Consider the following 15,679-nt stretch of genomic DNA (forward strand, 5'->3'; position numbering starts at 1 on the left):
GCAAGGATGGGGAGAAAGAGAACCCTCTTGCATTGTTGGTGGGAATGCAAAATGGGGCAGTCCCTCTGGAGAAGAGGATGGCAGTTCCTCAAAACATTAAAAATGGAATTACAGTAAAACCTTGGATTGCAAGTAACCTGTCCTACAAGCGTTCCACAAGATGAGCAAACATTTCTAATAAATTTTAACTTGATAAGCGAGCAATGTCTTGCAATAGGAGTAGTACGTGATGCCAAATGTCACATGATCACAACAGAATGAATGGTTCTTCTCTCGCTCGCTTGCTGCAGGATGCTTCTCTCTCCCATACTTGGATGTTCGGTCTCAGGCTGTGGTGTTTGTTAGAAATCAGAACGTTGGAAGGTGCCTGCAACTGGCGCTAGTCAGTACTTTGTCATTCAAAGCACCTATGCACCTTTGGACGGTCCTTTGCTTTTCCATACAAGAGTAAACTTAGAAATGCTTCGCTTCGTTCTAGGTCAGGATGCCGGCAGACATAGAGCCTTTGCTTATTGCCAGTTACATTAAATACAGTATATGACAAGAGTCTGTTAATACTGTACTGTACTCAATGTATACAATGGCCCCCAGGCAGAGAAAGGTTGAAAAGAAAGGTGCTAAGAAGGAGATAATTACGGGGGAAGTTGAGAAGGAAATCATGGAGAAGTACAAATGAGGTATGCAAGTGGCCAAAATTGCAAGATCTTATAAGAAGTGTATGTCTGCATCTCGTCTGCAGAGGAGGAGGAGAAAAGGTGGAGGAATCCCTCACTTCAAATGAGATTAGGAGGATGTGTAAAATATGGGAAGCAGTGCAAAATTTTGTGGAAAAGCACCACCCAAATAAGGATGTAGCAGTGTGAGCGATGAATCTGTTTAAAGACAATGCAATGTCACATTTCCATGAAATCCTCAAAAGGAGGCAAAAGCTAGTGTCATTAGATTGGTTCCTTGTTAAAGTTGCACGAAAAGAAAAAGATTCCATTGAGCCAATAGATAGCAGTGATTCCACTGGTGATAGTGAAAGTCGTCCTACATAATAACCCTCCCATCTCTTGTCTTCCCATCAAAAACCAGCCATGAAGGTTTTCAAAGGTAAGTACAGGTTAATTTGTTTACTTTTCTTTATATTTTGTATTTTCTTTATTATTTTGTATTACATTACAGTATTGTAATCATTTTTATATAATATTTTTGGGTTATGGAACGAATCATCTGAGTTTCCATTATTTCTTATAGGGAAATTCACTTTGATATACAAATGCTTTAGATTACAAGCATGTTTCCAGAATGAACTGTGCTCACAAACCAAGGTTTTACTGTATAGCAATTACACTACTAGGTATTTACCTAAAGGATACAAAAATACAAATTCAAAGGGACACATGCACCCTGATGTTTATAGCGGCATTATCAACAATAGCCAAAGTATGGAAAGAGCCCAAATGTCCACCAACTGATGAATGGATAAAGATGTGTATGTATACATACACACACATATACATATAATTGAATATTATTCAGCCATCAAAAAGAATGAAATCTTGGGACACCTGTGTGGCTCAGCTGGTTAAGTGTCCAACTCTTGATTTTGGTTCAGGTCATGATCTCATGGTCATGCTCTCTCTAGGAAGGAAGGAAGGAAAGGAAGGAAGGAAGGAAGGAAGGAAGGAAGGAAGGAAGGAAGGAAGAAATAGGTGAACATATGGGAGGAGGAAAAAGAGAGGTAAATAAACCATAAGAAACTCTTTTTTTTAAATGTTTATTTTTGAAAGAGAGCGCGTGCGCATGAGTTGGGGAGGGGAAGAGAGAGACAGAAACTGAAGCAGGCTCCAGGCTCTGAGCCAACAGCACAGAGCCCGATGCAGGGCTCGAACTCATGAACAGGACCGCAAGATCATAATCTGAGCTGAAGTCGGATGCTTAACCAACTGAGCCACCCAGGTGCCCTAAGAGACTATTAAAGATAGAGAACAAACTGAGGGTTAATGGAGGCAGGTGGGTGGGGGATGGGCCAGGTGGATGATGAGTTTTAAGGAGGGCATTTGTTATGATGAGCACTGGGTATTGTATTTAGGAACAGAATAAAATATAATAGAACTCAGGAATCCTATTCCTGAAACCAATATTGCACTGTATGTTTAACTAACTAGAATTTAAATTTTTTAATTTATTTTTGAGAGAGAGAGAGAGAGAGAGAGAGAGAGAGAGAGAGAGGAGAGAGAAAGACAAACAGGGCACCAGTGGGGTAGGGGCAGAGAGAGAGGGAGACACAGAATTTGAAGCAGGCCCCAGTTTCTGAGCTGTCAGCACAGAGCCTGATGCGGGGCTCGAACTCATGAGCCACGAGATCATGATGTGAGCTGAAGTCAGACACCCAACCAACTAAGCCACACAGGTGCCCCTAACTAAGTAGAATTTAAATAAAACTTTGAAGGAAAAAAAAAAGAGATAAATTTATTTCAAAAAGAACTTTATACCATTATGTTTATGGCATTATAAATGCTAGTTGTATTTTCATATACACAGTAGACTCAAAGTATGACAAGATTGTAAAAGCATGTATTGAAGTACTACTTAAAACCATCTCACATACCAACAGTGGTATGCTAGACATGTCTGTGGAAACACCAACTCAAATATTTGTAGTTGGTCAACAAATGCGTGACTCTCCCAGGCAACAGTATCATACATTCTTCTTTCTCCTCCTCCTCCATCCTCCTTCTCATCTAACCTTCTTAAACGAACTGTATGTACTCACTGTCTCCCAATTTCTCTTCCCTCACCTTCTCTTAAACCCACTCCAATCAGGCTTTCACCCCGACCACTCCCACTTGGCTTCTAAAACACCACTACTTGTCAGTTTCTTCCTGCCCTCCTGGACACTCCCCGGCTTTCTTTGCTGATTTCCCCCTTTCTCCTCAATGTCTTAATGTTGATGAGCGCTTGGATTCAGTCTCGTAACTCTTTTCTTCTCCCTTGGTGATCGCATCTCAGCCACATGCCTTTAAACATATTGAATACAGTCTATATACTGATGACTCCCAAATTTCATCTCCACTTCAGATCTCTCGCCTGAATTCCCAGTGTGTACTCTGCCTCCCTGACAGCTATACCTGGATATGTGGTAAATCTCTCACATTTAACACATTTAATGATCAATTCCCAACTCCCAATCTTTGCCTCCAAACCTACTCCACTCATGAGTCTTTCCATCTCAGTTGATGGCAACGTCCTCCAGCCTCCCATCACTTCCTACCCAAATCTCTGCTCCCATCCAGGTCTAATCCCTCATTATCCCTCTCCTCAAAACTGCAGTTGGATTCTGCCCTGCTTCCTTCCACAGCGTAATTTCAATACAAAAGCCTTGTAAAATATGTTAGATCATATCACATCCACTTACATATTGGATACTGATATTTCAAAGCAAGGTCTACACCAAAGTGGATTTAACTATTAAACATTTTTTTGAGGTTTCCCATCTCAAAGAAAAAAACTAAGTCTTCATAATGCCCTACAGGGTCTTAAATAACCTGACCCCTCACTTCTTTGACCTCCTTTCTTCTGTTCTCTTCCTTGCTTATGCGGCTCTAGCCATTGTAGTGCATTCTTTCACATACATAGTCCTCAAAGTCTATGATTATGCCCATTTTGAGGATGAAAGAAAACTGGAGCCCAGAGAAGTTCCTTGGCCAAGGTCAACATCAAGTTCTAGAGTCAGAATTTAGTCTGTTTCACTCCCAGATATGCCTCCCAAGTATACCCTGCAGTCTCACACATTCTTATTCTTCTCAAATAGGCCCAACTATTTTGGAATTGTATTTCTGACAAAGGTGAGATTTCATGTCAGTAGCTAAGTGGTATTGGGACAACTGAATATATATCTGGAAAGAAAATTAAGCTGGATTGCTTCCTCTTTTCTTATATGAAATTTAATTCAGGTAGAACAAAGATTTTACTATTAAAATGAATCCCCAAAACATCCAGAATAAATCACAAGTAAAATTATTTACAATATTAGAGGAAAAAGAGCAGAAACCCAGAACCACAAAACCCATAATCATAAAAAAAGAAAGAATGGTAATCTAGAACATAAATTTTAAAAACACTACATGACAAACATACCATAAACAAGGTGAAACACAAATAACTAATGGAAAAAATATTTATAATGAATATGTCAAAGAGCTAATTTCCTGAATTTACTAGGAGCTGGTACAAATTAAAAAAAGAGAATTGTTCTTAAAACAATTGTTAAAAGTACATGAAAATATGCCCAACCTCCCTTGAAATAAAAGAAATGCAATTTAAATCAGCAAGGCGATATCATTTTTTACCTAGCAGGAAACAAAAGGATTCTGATTTTGTTAGCTGCTCTCTGGCCTCAGAAAAATTTTTTAAAAATAATGTAAAAAAAGAAAAAAAAAAACCTCATTAGCTGCTACTCATTAATCCCTACCCATCCTCAAAAAAAATGTTTAATAGTTAAATCCACTTTGGTGTAGACCTTGCTTTGAAATATCAGTATCCAACATGTAAACCACCACCTGAACCACTTTTTAGGGTACCGTCCCTCAAATACTCACATGGGCCTGCCCATGTCCTGGTCTTACACCCTTTGTCCACTTCCCAAAACCTTCTACTACACCCATAGAACTCCCAATCCATAATCAACAAAAATCCATATAATTTTATCCTGGCTCCAAACTCCTCCTCTACTACCTTGAATTAATTCAAACTGGGCTTCCCCAAGGGCACTGGTGGCCTTGTAGCCTTCTCTGGTGAAAGCAGTTCGTCCTCTGACATTCCATTGTTCCTCCCCTTGTTTCTTACTATTTTTCGTCTCTCAGGTCATTCCTCCTCATTCACCTGTGACGAGGCACATGACTCACCTCCAAGCTCTGCCATAAATAAATTCTGGGGGACCTCACTGTCCACATAGGCAATCTAATAACTGACCTCAAAGGTCCCTGACTTCTTCATCTCCAAGCTCTTTCATTTTACCCTAGCCACCCCTCCCATGGTGATACCTTGAACTTTTTCACTTCCTTCCACTGCTCCATTTCAAAAGTTTCTATTCAATGTCAAACAACCCAGGCTCTTATAACAGCCTTTCCTTCCAATTTTCATTAACTTCATCAGAACTTCAAATTTATAAATGTCTCTATTTTCTCTCAATCTATCTGTCCTAATGACCCACCTTTTTTTTTAAACTTCCTTACTTATCCACCTTCAGTACCATGAACTACCATTTCATTGGTTCCCATTTGACATTCATAAACACTGGTTTTCCTTACTCACTGTTAGATCTCAGACCACTTGCTAGTACTTCAGAAGAGCCTTTCCAGATTGTCCTGTCTAGCTGAGGTCACCCCATGACTGCTTCCACAGAAATGTGTTCCACGTTTTCAACATGCTTTTCAGAATTAGAACCTTACATTTATACTACATTATGTGATACATATCTGTCTTCACCATTAGACTATAAGGTCCACGAAGGTGAAACTGGGTAGGAGGGAGACTTTCGCTTTTCATGTTATCCCACTTTGTACTGTTTGAATGTTGTAGCCATCTATTAAAGGACTTTTTAAGGTAAAATCATGACTCTCATACAAACTAAAATGAGTAGATATCAGAAATTTGATTTAACCCATTAATTAATGAAGGAATCATTTTGAACTATAATTAGTTCAAAAGAGAATTCAAAGAACCACATGCATCTGGGCAATCAGCATTGCTAAAATGATTTATAAACAGCTTCAAAAGAGATCTATTCTCAGGATAGAAATCAATTGAATTCCACTGCACACAATTCATTTGCATTTTTATAAACAAGAATTATTTCATGATTATGAATTTTCTACAATATACAAAATTATAAAATAGCTCCAGAACAATGAAAAGCTGAGATAAGCTGGAATGGTACACCAAACGGACACTTAATATTTTTTTTACCTGTTTCAAAGGTTTTTATAATTTTTCCTACCCCATCAGTGTATGTATACTATACATTAATATATGTATGAATTACTACTTAGTTTTTAATAATGTTAAAGATTATCTGTGTAAGGAATTCCGACCCAATTTTATATGCATTTTTGTACATTAAAAAACTTGTAAATTTTATTTCAAATGTTTTGAGATCTAATTGACAAATAACATTATATTAATTTCAGGGGTACAACATAATAGTTTGACATTTGTGTATATTGAGAAATGATCACCTCAATATGTCTAGTGAACATCCATCACCACAAATAGCTGCAATTTTTTCCTTATAACTTTTAAAATCTATTCTCTTACAACTTTCAAAATACAACACAGTATTGTTAGCTACAGTCACCATGTTGTACATTACATCCCCATAACTTACTTATTGTATAACTGGAAGTTTGTACCTTTTGGCCACCTTCACTCATTTTGCCCACCCCCTACCCTCCATCTCTTGCAACCACCAACCTGTTTTCTGTATCTGAGTTTGGTTTTGTTCAGATTCTACATATAAGAAAGAGATTATATCGCATTTGTCTTTATCTGATCTATTTCACTTAGCATAATGCCTTCAAGATCCCTCCATGTTGTTGCAAATGGCAGGAAAAAAATATTTCCTTCTTTCTTATGGCTGAATTGTATTCCATCATATATTTACACATACACCACAACTTCTTTATCCATTCATCCATCAATGGATACTTGGGTTATTTCCATGTCTTAGCTACTATAAATAATTCTGCAATAAAGATGGAAGCACCTATAGCTTTACAAGTTAGTGTTTTCATTTCCTTTATACATAACCAGAAGAATTGCTGGATCATACAATAGTTCTATTTTTAATTTTTTTTTTGAAAGAGAGAGAGAGCATGAGTTGGGGAGAAGGGCATAGGGAAGGAGAGAGAGAAAGAGAGGGAGAGAGAGAGAGAAAAAGAGAGAGAAAGAGAGAGAGAGAGAGAGAGAGAGAGAGAGAATGAATCTTAAGCAGGCTCCACACTCAGTGTGGAGCCCAACGTAGCGCTCAATCCCACAACCCTGAGATCATGACCTGAGCCAAAATCAAGAGTCGGATGCTCAACTGACTAAGTCACCCAGGTGCCCCTCTGTTTTTAATTTTTGAGGACCCTCCATATATTTTTTTTTCCATAGTGGCTGAGCCAATTTACATTTCTATCAACAGAGCACAAAGGTTTCCTTTTCTCCACATCCTCACCAGCATTTGTTATCTCTTATCTTTTTGATGATGGCCATTCTAACAGACATGTGGTGATATCTCACTGTGTTTTATTGTTGTTTTTTTAAAAATTTATTTAAGTATTGACATACAATGTTACATTAGTTTCAGAAATACAACACAGTAATTTGAAAATTCTATACATTGTACTATGTTCACCTCAAAAAGCATAGTTACCATCTGTCACCATGCAACATTATTACAATATTGTTGATATATTCCCTATGCTGTAGTTTTCATCCCTGTGACTTACTTATCCTATAACTGGAAGTTTGTACCTCTTAATCCCCTTCATCTATTTCAGTCACTCTCCCACCCACTTCCCCTCCAGTTCGTTCTCTGTATTTATGATTGTTTCTGGTTTGTTTTGTTAGATTTCACATATAAGTGAAATCATATGATTTTGTCATTTGCTATTTCACTTACATAATACTGCAAATGGCAAGAACTCATTCTTTTTATAGTTGAGTAACATTCCATCACACACACACACACACACACACACACACACACCATAAATTCTTATCTATTCATCTATCTATGGACACATAGGTTGCTTCCATAATTTGGCTATTGTAAATAATGTTGCATTTAATATAGGGTGCATATATCTTTTCAAATTAGTGTTTTCATTTTCTTTGGATAAATACCCAGTAGTGGAATTAATGGAGCATATGGTATTTCTATTTTTAATTTTTTGAGGAATTTCTATACTATTTTCACAGTGGCTGCATCAATTTACATTGCCACCAACAGTGCACAAAAGTCCCTTTATCTCCACATCCTCACCAAGACTTTTTATTCCTTGTCTTTGTGATAGTAGTGCCATTCTGACAGGTGTAAGATGATATCTTACAAGGTGGGTTTGATTTGCATTAGCCTGATGATATTGAACACCTTTTCATGTGTCTGTTGCCAATCTGTATGTTTTCTTTGGGAAAATGTCTTTTCAGGTCCTCTGCCCATTTTTATTTTTTTAAAGCTTATTTATTTATTTTGAGAGAGAGAGAGAACACGCGCATGCAAACAGGGGAGTACCCAAGAGAGGGAGAGAGAGAATCCCAAGCAGTCTCTGTGTTTGTCAGCGTAGACAATCAATCTCACAAACCATGAGATCATGACCTGAGCCAAAATCATGAGCCAGATGCTTCACCAACTGAGCCACCCGGCTGTCTCCACCCATTTTTAAATTAGATTATTTGGTTTTTTAGTGTTCAGTTATGTATGTTCTTTATATATTTTGGATATTAGTCTCTTCTCAGATAGATCTTTTGAAATATTTTCTCCCATTCAGTAAGTTGCTTTTCCATGTTCTTGGTGGTTTCCTTCACTGTGCAAAAGCTTTTTATTTTGGTGTAGTCCCTCTCATTTATTTTTGGTCTTGTTGCCTTTGCTCTCAGTGTCAAATCCAAAAAATCATCACCAAGACCAATGTCAAGGAGCCTCACTATTTTTCCTTCCAGGAGTTTCAGTTTCAGGTCTTACATTCAAGTCTGTTTTTAACAAATCAAGCTTTCAGAATATGGAATTGGCTGTACAATATCTAAAAAGAAAGCAATCTGGGGGAAACAAACTACTACCCAGCATGTGTGTGAGGATCTGAGGGAAGGTTGGCTAATGTATAACAGCCTCAAGGAGCAGGCTGGGGAGAGCCAGAGCCAGGGGCTAGAAGCCATTAGCCTTTGGAGTCTCTGGGCTGTAGGAGGGTTGTCCCTGGCTTCCAGTTTCTTTCATAGATGGCACTGCCCTCAAGGCAGGAGGGAGCTGAGGACAGGGGAGGAGCTGGACAAGGATAAGTGATAAAGCCTCCTTTGCCCTCCTCTGCTGGGGGGAAGGAAGACCATGATGTACTTCTGGAAACAGCCAGGGGCCAAAATAAGCAGTAGTGGGGTGCAGTTGTGACAGTGGAGATCAGCTCAACAAGGGGCTGCACAGCAGGGACCACGGTGGTGACCGGAGAGGTGGTACTAGAACCCGAGTCAGAAGACGAAGTGCTGAGGGACAGGACCTAACGGGTGGATGAGCCACTGGAGGACAACGATATTATAACAAACTTGGGAGGAGGGGAAGAGTGAGACAGAGGTGCAGTTCACACACATACTAGACAGGCACTGTGGCGGCACCAGGGACCTTAAGACAACCAGGGGTTCCAGGGCCAAGCTGAGGAGCCTGCACGAGTGTCCGTGTGGACCAGTGCTGAGTGATGGTCAGAGTAGTCCTGTTGACCTGCTGACCTGCAGAGCAGCCTTGACCACGTGGGAGGAGAGGAGGAGTCCAAGGGACCCAAACTGTGCCCCACAGGCATCCTGATTATCAGATGGTGGGCAAAGCCACCAGGCAGGCAGGTGGCAAACCACCCAGTGATGATCCACATCTGACTGCAGGCATGGCTGTCATCACAGCCGGAATCAATTCATGCACGGATTTTTCTAGATACAATGCAGGGTTATCCTTCAATGCCTTTGCCATCAGATAGATGATTAGGGCCAGGTTGTTGTGCACCACACTCACATTCTCTTTTTTTCCCTCTTCTGTGGCACTTATAATTTTGATTTCACTCCTGAAAAAAACTTCAGTTTTTGGAAACAAGATTCTGCTCTGTTTCCAAATCCCACACTTTGAAAAGCATTTATAAACCTCAGTCTCAAAACTCTGCAGAAGACATATAATTGTTTCCTGGTTTGTATAATCTTGGGTTTTATACATATATACACACGCACACATATATACATATACACACATAAATGCCTGATGCCAGATTTTTCATAAATACTCCAGCTACTGTAAATATTGACTCCTCGGAATTGTTTTAGAAAATCAACGCAATGCATTAAAATCAAGTGTGGGGCAATTTCCTGGTCTCACGACAACTTTCATTTTGCCATTGAATTAGTATTAAATTGTATCTAACTCTGCACTGCAGACTAATTACACTTTGTATTTCTTAAGGCTTCATAAAGAAATCTTTTCAACCTTTAAAGAAAAAAGCAAGCACGTTGCAGAGCACGAGAGTCACGAACGCTGAACTTGCACTGACAAAAACAGTCACAACCCCCCTTCCTCACCACCCCAGGTGGCCCCAGGCTGCCTTCCCTGTCCTCTACCCTCTCCCACCTAAGCGTCTCCTCTCCGGCCTGTGGTCTTTTGCACCCGCTGCCCCGGGCTCCCGCCGTCCGCCAACGCCAGGAGCTGGGTTCCCCACGCCCTGCCCTCCCCCCCAACTGCACAGGAGGCCCACCTGCTTCTAGGCCACTTTGGCGCCAAACCTCGAATTTCTCTGGCCATCCTGCTTCCCGATGGCTATGCACACGGAGCGTCTAGTTCGGCCCAGAGTGGCCCAGGTGCTGCACCCTCAGATGTCTCCCAGGAATCCGCGGGGACGGCCGGCCCCTTCCGGTGCATTCTGGTAACCTCCGCCCACTCTGGGGTCAGTGGGCCTCGCCAAGTGCAGGTTGCTGCAGAGACGCAGACGGGCCAGGAGATCCAGATGGTCCCCTCAGTGGACACCTCTGGTATCCCCAAGCAGCTGTTCATCCTCATCGGCCCAGACGGAGCTGGAACTGAGAAGGTGATTCTGGCTTCCCCCCGCCCCGAGACATCCAACGCCAGACAGCTCCTTCTCACCACCTGGAATGACCTCATCCCTGGCGGGACCCACGTCGTCAGGGCCCCCACTTCTGTAGAAGGCCCACGTCCAGCGGCCGGAGATGGTAAATACTGTGTGGTCTGTAATAACAAAGCACCTGGCTGTCACCATAGGGTTGTCAGTTGTGAAAGAGGCAACATTATTACAAAGGGGCATAAGGAAAAACTTGACCTACAGCTGTCAGAGCAACTAAGGCTGCATCATCAGTAAGCGGCACCTGAAGAGCTGTCAGTTTTTCTGACTGGAAAAAATGCTTAGAGATGAGTACGAAATAGGAATCTGTCCAGTGTGAACAGAAGCCCTTTAGGGGGAGAAAAAAAGGAGAAGAAGCCCTTTGATGTGCGGTGGGAGAAATCAAGGAACTGTGCCGCTTCAGCTGAGAAATAGGTCTTCTTGATGCAGGATGCTTGTGAACATCCAGCAGCCTTTGATATACGAGGATGGTATGGTTCTTCTGATCACGGATTCTAAAGCTGACACAAGCCAGGGGGCTCTGGACACACCGCAAATGTAGTAGCGTCCCCTGCCAACCTAAGTGAATCCCTTAACAATGCCAAGTCTTCAGAACACCATGGGAGAACCAGTCTGCAAGTGAGGTTCCTTGAGCATGTGATACCTTAGCAAAAGCACTTAATACCACAGCTTCTTGTCTCCCAGCCTGGCAGACAAAATAGCGGAGGAGAGAGCATCCATAGCATCACTGGAGACCAGTCCACCGTCACTGAGGTCAAAGACACCCTCCTTTTAGACACTTACTTTTAGGTTTGTGATGCCTGGCCCCATTCCAGAATCCCTCAACATGTGCCACATCTGCAAGTCTACATCCCACTTGCTTTTCCTCCCCATGGTCTGGGCCAGCAGTTCAGTCACTTGGTCAGGAATGCCACATCAGCCTTGTGCTGCCCTACTGGAATGAGCTCTTCAGCCTTGGCCTGCCCCAGTGTGCCCAGGTCGTGAGTCTCTCCAATATCCTGGCAGCTATGGTCAACCACCTACAGAACAGCATCCAGGGAGATAAACTTTCTGGTTACTGAATAAAGCAAGTCATGGAGCACATCTATAAGCGTCAGGACTTCTGTTAACAGTATGGTGAAGCTGGATATGGACAGCTATGAGTATGCATACTAAGGTAAGCTATAGTTCTCTTTAGTCCAGATCATTCGGGTTTGACCAGCACAAACCAGATCGAAAATTCCAAGAAAATACAGAGATGGGCTTACAAGACTATGTTCAGAAACCTTACTCAGAAGACACCTACCAATTGGCCTGGATTTTCATCTGTCTGCTGGGACTTAGGCTGATGAGCTCCAACATAACAGAACTTAATGTTTTGTTTTGTTTTGTTTTGTTTTACTGGTTGCATTGTCAATGCTTTGATAGCATAATCCCCTATATCCTCAAAATGGAGACAACAGAGTACAATGGCCAAATCACCAGAGCCAGTATCTAATGCACACCACACACCTGCTGAGAAGCAAAAGAATCTTCCCAGGACTGCTCAGATACAAAGACAATGAAGTAGTGGTATTTTGGTATATACAAATATTACCAGTATGTTAGCCATTCCTTCCTCATTTCTTCTTATTTGTTAATCCCAGACAATAGCAACCAAAAACTAACAGGATCCTTTTTTGCCACGAGAAATGTTTTCATGCCTTTCGGTGACACAGCAGGTTTTGGAACAACCGTTTAACTTAATTTGTATTTAGAAATTCTCAAAGGGCAAATAACAATAACAAAGTTTTATAATCAGAGACTATAATTAAGGAAAACTAAAAGAAATGTTTTGAAAAACAAAGAAGCCTTATATTCCACGGTAAATTCTAGCTCACTAAAAAAGAAAAAAACCTTAAGATAGACATTCACAAATAATTTGCTATTAACGTTCCATTGAATGTTCAGCTTAACTTGTCACCTAATGAACACTATTTTTAAGAACACAAAACTAAGTAGACAGGATGATAGAGTTCAAGCCAATATTCTCCCAACCTGTTCCAAAGAATAAAACCACAAAAGATCACTATGCCCTTTTGCCTTGTACTTAGTATAGTAATTTGCATTAATATGGTATGCGGTGGTTTATCTCATATTCAATACAACAGTGAATTGCCTATTAACAGTTGTTCTTTAAGAAAAAAAAAAGATTAAAGCTTAGCAAAAATAAAATTTTCAGAGAAGATTTAATTTTAAAATTTCAAGAGGTAATTAGGTAACCTGTGCTTTTATTTACTTATGTGTTAAGTATGATATATTCCAACATATAGATACTTTTTAGAAAGTATTGGTACTTAAAATTATTTCTATTTGGCAGAATTTCACTTACCTATGCCATTATTATCAGGCATTTGGTGGAAATAAAAATCAGTACTACATGTTGAAACACAAATGTATGTAAAATTAACACTAAAACTATCACATGTCTATTGCTTAAAGACAAGAATTACCCAGACCCACATTATGCTCTTAATTCACCTGGCAATCTTTGCCTATTATGTTGCCCTTTCCTCGATGCAAAAGAAAAAAAAAATGACTACCACTAACTGGACAAGAAAAAGAAAAATAGCAATTTCTAAAGATTATTATTTTTAATTGAACTTTTTATGGAGATAATTTTAGATTCATGTGTAGTTCTAAGAAATGACACATAGATCACTTTGCTCATGTTACCCTAACGGTAACATTTTGCAAAACTGTAGTATAATATCACATCCAAGATATTGGCATTGATACAATCCACCAATCTTAATAAGAGTTCTTCAGTTTTACTTATACTCATTGTTGTGTGTGTAGGTGCATGTATGTGTATTAAATTCTTTATTATTACCTGTGTAGGTTTATGTATCCACCACAGTCAAGATAATCCACAGGTACCTAACCATAATATAAGAACTAAAACTATAAAACTCTTAGAAGAAAACACTGGTGTAAATCTTTGTGACCTTGGATTAGGCAATGGTTTCTTAGATATGACCACAAAAGCACAAGCAAGAGAAAATAAAGATAAATTGGACTTTATCAAGATTAAAAACATTTGTGCTTCAATGTATACTCTTAAGAAAGTGAAATGACAACCAACATAGCAGGAGGAAATTTTTAGAAATCATATATCAGATAACAAGATTTGTATCTAAAATTTATAGAGAACTTAAAGAACACTTACAAGTCAAAAATAGAAACAAATAGCCGAATCTTTATAATGAACAAATTATCTCAATGGACATTTCTCCAAAGAAGATATACAAGTGGCCAATAAACACATGAAAAAATGCTCGGTATCATTAGCACATCAAAGAAATGCAAATCAAAAGTAAATGAGATACCACATCACCCCCACTAGGATGACTGGAATCAAAGAGAAAGGTAATAACAAGTGTGGATGAGGATGTGGATAAATCTCCACCCTCATATTCTGCCAGTGGATTGTAAAATGGTACGGCTGCTTTGAAAAGTAGGCTAGCAGATCCTCAAATGGGTAAATGTGAAGTTACCATATGACCCAGCAATTATACTCTTAGGTATATATCCGAGAGAAATAGAAATATATGCCCACACACAAAATTTTACACAAATGTCCATAATAGAATTACTCAGCCAAAAAGCAGGAAGGACCTAAATCCAACATATGAACGGATAAATAAAATGTGGCATATCTATACAATAGCATATAATTCAGCAATATAAAGGAATAAAGAATGCGTATGTGCTACATCGTAGGTGAACTTTGAAATCATTATGCTAAGTGAGAGAAGATAGTCACAAAAGACCACATATGATTCTGTTTATATGAAATATGCAAAATGGGCAAATATATGGAGACAGACAAGAGATTAAGGATTGCCTGGGGTTGAGGGAGGGGATTAGGGAAAAATGAATGACTTCTAGTAGTTACTGGGTTTCTCTTTGGAATGATGAAAATACTCTAAAATTGATTGTGAGAATGGTTGCAAATACTTGTGAATACACTAAAAAAAATGATTTGTACACTTTCGATAATTTTATAACTCAATAAAGCACTTATTTAGTTCTTAAAGGTTAGGGGAAAAAAAAGTAAATCTCAAGTATCCTTCATGTTGCACTTTTATAAGCATACACACCTTCTTCCTAAACCTCCCCATCCCTATTTCTATTCAGGGACAATTCTAAAATTTTGTCACTTCAAAACTGTTACATAAATGGAATCATGCAATACGTAATCTTTTGGATTTGACTTTTTCCCCTTGACATAATTCTTTGGAGTGTCATCCAAGTTGTTGCATGTATCAACATTCTTTTTTGTTACACTGGTATGGATGTACCACAATTTGTTTATTACCTGTTGAAGAAGGACATCTGCAATGATTCCAGGTTTGGGCTGCTAAAAATAAAGCTTCTTATGAATATATATGTACAATTTTTTGTGTAAACGTAAGTTTTCATTTCTTTGGGGGGAAAACACCCAAGAGTGCAATAGCTGGATTATAGGATAATCACATTAGTTTTTTGAGAACCTGCCTAACTTTTTTCCAGAATGGATGTATCATTTTACATTCCCACTAGCAATGTATCAATGATCCAGTTTCTCCGCACCCTCACCAGAATTTGGTGTTGTCATTATTTTTTATTGTAATCATTCTGATAGGTGTGTAGTTGAAATCTCATTGTGGATTTAATTTGCGTTTCCTTGATGACTCATCCTGTTAAACATCTTTTCATGTGCTTTACTGCCATCTGTTTGTCATCTTCAGTGAAAGGTCTGTGCACGTCTTTTGCTTATTTTCTAATTGGGTTGTTTTTCACTGTTGAGTTTTGATGTTCTTTGTATATTCAAG

The 15,679-nt window shown here is 39.4% G+C and overlaps 1 pseudogene; it reads left to right on the forward strand.

The window, feature by feature from the left end:
• The first annotated feature begins 1,079 nt into the window (after positions 1 to 1,079).
• On the forward strand, positions 1,080 to 12,321 carry LOC125174414 (nuclear receptor subfamily 2 group C member 2-like; annotated as a pseudogene).
• Positions 12,322 to 15,679: the final 3,358 nt, after the last annotated feature.

The sequence above is a fragment of the Prionailurus viverrinus genome, chromosome C2, assembly GCF_022837055.1.
Source record: "Prionailurus viverrinus isolate Anna chromosome C2, UM_Priviv_1.0, whole genome shotgun sequence".
NCBI lineage: Eukaryota > Metazoa > Chordata > Mammalia > Carnivora > Felidae > Prionailurus > Prionailurus viverrinus.